Source organism: Diplotaxodon limnothrissa, linkage group LG17 (assembly GCF_057381915.1).
Source record: "Diplotaxodon limnothrissa isolate DT_005_m linkage group LG17, D_limnothrissa_male_GT1.1, whole genome shotgun sequence".
NCBI lineage: Eukaryota > Metazoa > Chordata > Actinopteri > Cichliformes > Cichlidae > Diplotaxodon > Diplotaxodon limnothrissa.
Genome location: NC_140612.1, coordinates 16,213,779 through 16,220,560, shown reverse-complemented (window position 1 = coordinate 16,220,560; position 6,782 = coordinate 16,213,779).

The following is a 6,782-nucleotide window of genomic DNA, read 5'->3' as shown; positions in this document are numbered from 1 at the left end:
ACACTGCCATCTATGGCAGGCCTGACCCATATCTGGATGACATACCACTTACCATGCCAGCAGTCAGCCAGCAGTGCTGGCTTGACACCAGATCGGCACAGACCTGTCTGCTATGCGGGTTACCTCTCATACCTGAGAAAAGGTAAAAAGACTTAACATCCAGCCTTTTATGTTTAAAGCGATACAGAGTGCTAAACAGAGTTTATCTAAATGTGCTTTTGCTAATAGTAAATCATTTCTATTCTTAATAAAATATATAATCAAAGTATAGTTTGAATTAATATTATGAATGAGAAATGCAGTTTAAGTGACGAAAACGTCTGTTCTAATGTCTTGATTTTGTTTGCGTAGACCTGATTCATAGACCGCGGAAGATTAGTGTCTGTGTGTGGCTGCAGGAACGTGAAAAGATAAGAAATGTGTCTGCGGGCCGTCATTATACACGATTCTGAATGAGAGAAATGGTATTAACTGTGTTGTAATTGTTAAACACAGAACCATAAGTTGCATGTCATTTTGCTGATAGTTAGTCATGTCCAGAATCAAGGACTGACTGACCCAATATAGACAATATCTGCACTATCCAATGTCCAGTGTTTAGTGGGTGAGTATCAAACCCTTGCACTATTTAACTCACCAGATCAAAGTCAGAAAGTTTTATTGTCTGGATGCTTTAAGATGATTAAAAGGGGAGGGGGGTATTTCTGTTATCTGTTACATCATTCATCACTTCTGACAGTAATTTTGAATCTTAGCAAGGTCAGATGACTTTGAATGAATTCATCTGTCGTCAGAGGAAAATATGTTGCTTATTATATTCAGTTGAATCTCCCTTTATTTCCAAAAACAAAGAAGAAGAAGAAGAAGAAGAAGAAGCAGAAGAACTAAAAGACAAAACAAATTTTTTGTGACCTCTCATGTCCAAATACATGAACTACATGGTGGGTACTGGATGTGCGTGGGGGGCTGAAAGCACTCAAGGGGCCAACCACCCCTACATGAAGGCAAATAAGCAGAGACTCTGCCTGATACCCTGTCACAAAATTCTCCTCTCTAAACACAATGTAGCTCACATTCTTCTCTTGCATAAGAACACAAAGCCTTAATCTGGTTTTCCCATCGTATCCTGATTATGAAGACTATATGCCGTTTTGCACCTCCATATCTTTATGTGTTCAATACTTTTTCCCTGTGTCATTTCACATTATTATGCATAGTTAAATTTATGGACATCTATGGTTTCATTTGTTTGTATGTTTGTATTTGAAAGTCTGATAAGAAGGACCCAACACACAGGCATTTTTCTGCTCATGCAGCTTTCCAGCTGCACACTACACTGCTCTCCCACTAGGCTCTAGGGTCCTACTCGAAAGGGAAGGCATGATCAGATGATGGAGGTCAGCTTTGTAGGTCAGCCTCCCCTGACACCACACCCTGAATCACTGCTCCACCAATCACCTGCAGCTGAGGCACAAACTACACCTGCCACAGAAGAGTCGTTACCTATGGATGATCATGCCCTTCAGATAGCCATCAGCATATGGAGCATGCAGACCCAGCACCCAGTCCAAGAGGCCCTGGAAAGTGGCTGGCTCTAGACATGCTGAACTGAAGTGTCACAGACTGCTACAAACCATACCCCACATAGCAGACAGGTCTGGCCCAGATAAGGTGTCAAGCCGACACTGCTGGCTGACTTCTGGCATGGTAACTGCTATGTCATCCAGATATGGGTCAGCCCTGGTGTAGATGGCTCTATTTGGGGCGACCGTGGCTCAGGGGGTTGGGAAGCGTATATGTAACCGCAAGGTCGCTGGTTCGATCCCCGGGCTCTCTGTCCTGGCTCTCGGTCGCTGTGTCCTTGGGCAAGACACTTTACCCTACTGGTGTTGGCCAGAGGGGCCGATGGCACGATATGGCAGCCTCGCCTCTGTCAGTCTGCCCCAGGGCAGCTGTGGCTACAACCGTAGCTGCCTCCACCAGTGTGTGAATGCGAGAGTGAATGAATAGTGGCATTGTAAAGCGCTTTGGGTGCCTTGAAAAGCGCTATATAAATCCAATCCATTATTATTATTATTTATGTGATGGCATACCACATCTGGCCTGATTATGGTTTGGTTTATGTGGCCCAGGCTCATAGAAAACAGGTCTGGCCTGGATCCGGCATCAAGCTGGCACGTCTGACTGACTGGTGTCATGGCAGGGTGTATGCCAACCAGGTGTGGTCCAGGTGTGGCAATGATGGCACTTTTTATGTTCCTATTTTAGTTAGAAGACCCAAATACCATGTTGCAATACTATACTGCTATGGTAGCCAATGTTTCTGTGATGGACCGAGTTGAAAAACAGGAGGAGCCTAGGAATGATTAGAAAAACATAGTTTCCATTTATTTAACCCCCACAAAATTATATTTACAAGACTAACAAATGTTGAGCTCATAAAAGAGGTCAAAGAAACAAAGCTGAACTTAGGCAAAGACTGCAACCTTAACAAACCAAATGACTGCCCAAACATACATAATTGCCCTAAAACTGAAATGACATACTAGGGTATATATAATGGCTGATCAGACCATTGTGACACATGAGGGGTAACAAACAAAACACAATCATAAATCACAACAATGCAGTACAATCTAGTTTGTTAATAAACTAAACACTAAAGAAGAAAATCAAAAAACCCCATTAAACCCTAAACTCAAATATTTAATTAAATACAAATACTTTGTTTTTAAGGTAAAGAAAACACACATTCCCCCTTCAGCAGGAAGTGGTGGTGTGGTCCAATTATCTTCCTTCATATTTAATGGTTTCAAACCCTGGCTACCATCTTTTGTCCAGCAACTCCCAGGGATGATGGCAGGTAAGAAATAAAAAGACAAAAGTTAGTCAGAAAGCAAAGAAATGAAGAAGTATGAATACATAAGTAAACTAAATGTGCGCGCTTACAAATAGAACAAATGTATCCAAACCAATCAATGAAGTTATTGGCAACTAAAATGTATTACTATGTTCAAATGAAGAATGAAAATACAAAAGTTACCGACTTTAGAGTGTGGCCATGGGTTTGGCCATCACAGTTTCAAATGCAGGTTTGACAGGTTAGTGAGTGTACACTTATTTGTGAGAGTTTACTCATGTTTGTGTTTGTTAGTGGTTTGATTCCTGGCTCTTCCAGTCTGCATGTCAAGTATCCTTGGGCACGATACTAACCCAAACTGCTCTCCAATGCATCATTGGAGTGTGAATGTGTCTGAACGTAGTACTCAGCACTCAGTTTAGAGAAAGTGATTGGGCGACTGTTGATGTTGCTTTGAGAGTAGAAACGCCGTTATATAAGAATCAGTCCATTCACTGTCCGAACAGTTCCAGCAGCAGTATTAATTGATATATTGTTAATTATAAATTATCAAAATTATTCAATTCAAAATAAATTTGCTGCATTACCTTTGTTGAGACATTTTTAATCTGTGCTAAATATGGTACATGTTGTTATTACATGGCTTGATTAAGGTACACATTAGACTGACATCTGGAGCCACAGCTGAAACTGTTCTGGGCCAGTACAGGACCACCAGTGTGTCTGCAACTGACCTTGCGCTGGCCCACCTCTAGCAAACCTGATCTGGGCCACCAAAAGGCCGTCATTCTTTGCGGTAAGTGGGCCATGTGTAAGCACATTGTGTGGGCCAGATCCGGGCCATACCAATTTTGCTATGTGGGACAGAGTGGAGAAGGCCATTTTTCCCTTTTTTTCTGCCAGTAGCCTTTGGTTATCCAACTTATCACTAGCGCCAGAATGGTTTTTGTGACGTTTGTTTTCAACATCTGTAACTCCTGTAACTTCTGAACCATTTGCTCAGTTGAAAAGATTCCAGCGGTTCCTGAAAGCACCAGCTCTACGCTTTTCTGTGATATTAGGGTCATTACGGTAAATTCAAGTCTCGCAGCAGCCCAACGAAGGCAAAGGTCACTTGAGAGAAGAGAGAGTGAGTGTGATGAAAGGAGAAAACGGACATTTTATCAGGCATTTGTCTGTTTTAAGTTGTTTTTGTTTTGTTTTGTTTTTGCTGTTTGCTGTGTTGTCTTGTTTTATTTGCAGATATTTGGATGTTGCACCCCGCCTAGGATTACTGTAATGACCCTAACATCACTGAAAAAGGATGGAGTTGATGCCTTCAGGAGCAATTGGAATTTTTTTAAATTGTGCCAGTGGTTCAAGAGTCACGATAATTTGACATACAAAGCCAGCACTCCCATCGGGTTTTAATGAGTTAAATCCAGTACTGTGAAAAAACCAGCCTATCCAGTCCAGGAGCTCGTCAACCTGGGGCATGTAATAAGTGTCAAACTCTGAGACTTCATTCACCTTGCAGTAGTCAACACAAAACCGTATAGACGCATCTTTCTTTACCACAAAATCTATTGGGCTACACCACGCACTGTCTGACTCTTATAATATTTATAACATTAGTTTAATTAATATTACTATATTTTTAGCATTTCAGCCAATTCCTTCTGTACAATTTTTCTCTTATGTTCAGGTAACCTGTAGGGTCCTGAACACCTCTGGCCTTCAGCCTCTCTCCATGCTTTTGTCAGGTTGAGGTGAAATATCTCTGTGACTCCTCCCCTGTCCAAAAAATCATCGCACAAAGTGTCCTTGCCACTTGGCGAATAACTTTGAGCTAGAAGAAGGAAGTAATACAAGTACTATGTCTCTCAGTGAAAATTGCCTGAGCCTAGTGACTCTATTGTACAGGTGCTGCTAACATTTCCTCCTGATATAATTGCTCAATGTGTGCAGCTTTGCTCTCAGGTCCAGAACATATTGAATCTCATGTTTAGGTGTTGATCGATGCTGGCGGCTGCAGCCCGCAATGCGGATGCTCAGCAGTCGGCCTTCTCTTCCTCAGGGCCAGGGTGCAAGCCATAGAAGAAGGGTCAGTCTTCTGGTCCCATCTGCCCCTCCCTGAAGAGGCAGTGATGGTCCTCCATGGAGAGGCCCAGCCTGTCCAACATTGTTCACCCTACATCAGGGCCATCACCTTTTACACTCACTATGTGAGTGCATTTAATTATTTGTTATTATTATAAGTCTTTCTCCCCTCACTCCAACCTGTCATGGCTCGAGGTTTCTTCCTGTTAAAAAGGACTTTTTCCTTCACACTGTCGCCAAAGCTCTTGCTCATAGGCAGTCATGATTGTTGGGGTTTTCCCTGTTCTCTTTGTATTATTGCAGGGTCTTTACCTTACAATATAAAGCACCTTGATGCAACTGTTGTTGTGATTTGGCCCTATATACATAAAATTTAATTGAAATGAACTGAATGACATGGTTGCTGCTGCAGGGAGGCTGAGGTCCTCCTCTGATAATAATGGCAGCAACCTCAGGACCCATTCTTCAACTGGATTGGAATGGCTAGGGGTCGACCTCTTCCCCCATCCGATGGAGTGTCACTGCCAGGGCAGGGGTTAGTAGAGGGGTGTCGGCGATGAGCCAGACTGAGCGACCAGGTCCTCCAGCACATTTGTCCGGTGCTCAGCCTGGTTCTACAGCCAGACTGTCCAGTCTGCTACATCTGACTGACTGTTTAGATCCTGCCTTTTCCTCTTTTCCAGATAGTGGTGGGTTCTGTTTTATCTACCAGTTCCACTTACAGGTTTCACTAACTGAGTACTCTGCTTTGCCCTCCTATGTTCACACCTGCTCCTCCCATTCCTTATGCTCAGTCATTCTCATTGCCCATTTTCTCAATTATTAAGCCAAAAATAAAGATAAAATGACCTGGTTATGATCGCTCACCAACCTCATATTTTACTGATACTACAGTTTAACCTATCACTGTAATAATGGGCACAAAATTAATAGTCTTATTTTTTTTAAACCAAATTTCTAAATCCAGAATTAATCATATAATTTATGTGCTCTGTGAAACTGCCAAAGCCTGACAGTTCAGCAGTTATTTCCCTTCTTAGCTTCAGGTCCTTTACCAGTATATTACCTTTTTACCTCTCAGAAATCAGACATTTTTGTACCATTGATACTTGGCTTTAACCAGGGCACCGCTGCCCCTTGTGCCCCCCTTAACTGCTCCACACTCTTATTTTGAAACCACAGGAGATCGCGCTTTTACTTTGTAATGGCCAAACGTCAAAACTACCTTCATCAGCCATCAGGTGTGCTAAATCTGTGGTTCGTTTCAAAAAAACCAATTTCTGTAGGTTAGCTTTTCTTAAATCTGTGGCCCATTATCTGTGCTTCTTGTTCTCCTTTAATTCCTGCATGCAGGGATGAATATTATATTATTTATTATTATTATATTATTGTAGACTCACTACGGGTGTCAACAAAAATGTAAAAATAACTTTCGAGTCTTCATACCTTGCCATAATACATTTTCATTATAATGATCTGGTGTTTATAAGTTGTACATTTGACTTCCCGTGTCTGAAAAAGTTGTTGAAATGTACAAATGTAGAACTTTGAATACCTAAAAGGCTTTTTGCCACATGCCGGGGTTTATGAAGTTTCATATCTTATGAAAGGAGAAACAGCTTTTCTGAATCCAGCTGTGAGGATGTCCGGTTGTTTTACTTTAGGTCTGCTGAAGTCAAACTCCAAATACCAGGAGATGGTCTCTGGGCGAATGCACGCAGGGAACCGTAGTGTTTAGGCTGTGCTGAAAACAGCGCTCTGCCCTGCTAGGACTACATTTCCCATCGCGCCGCGCGCTTTTTCTTCCCCCTTTCCTTCCTTCCTGCAGTCTCGGCCCTTCTGC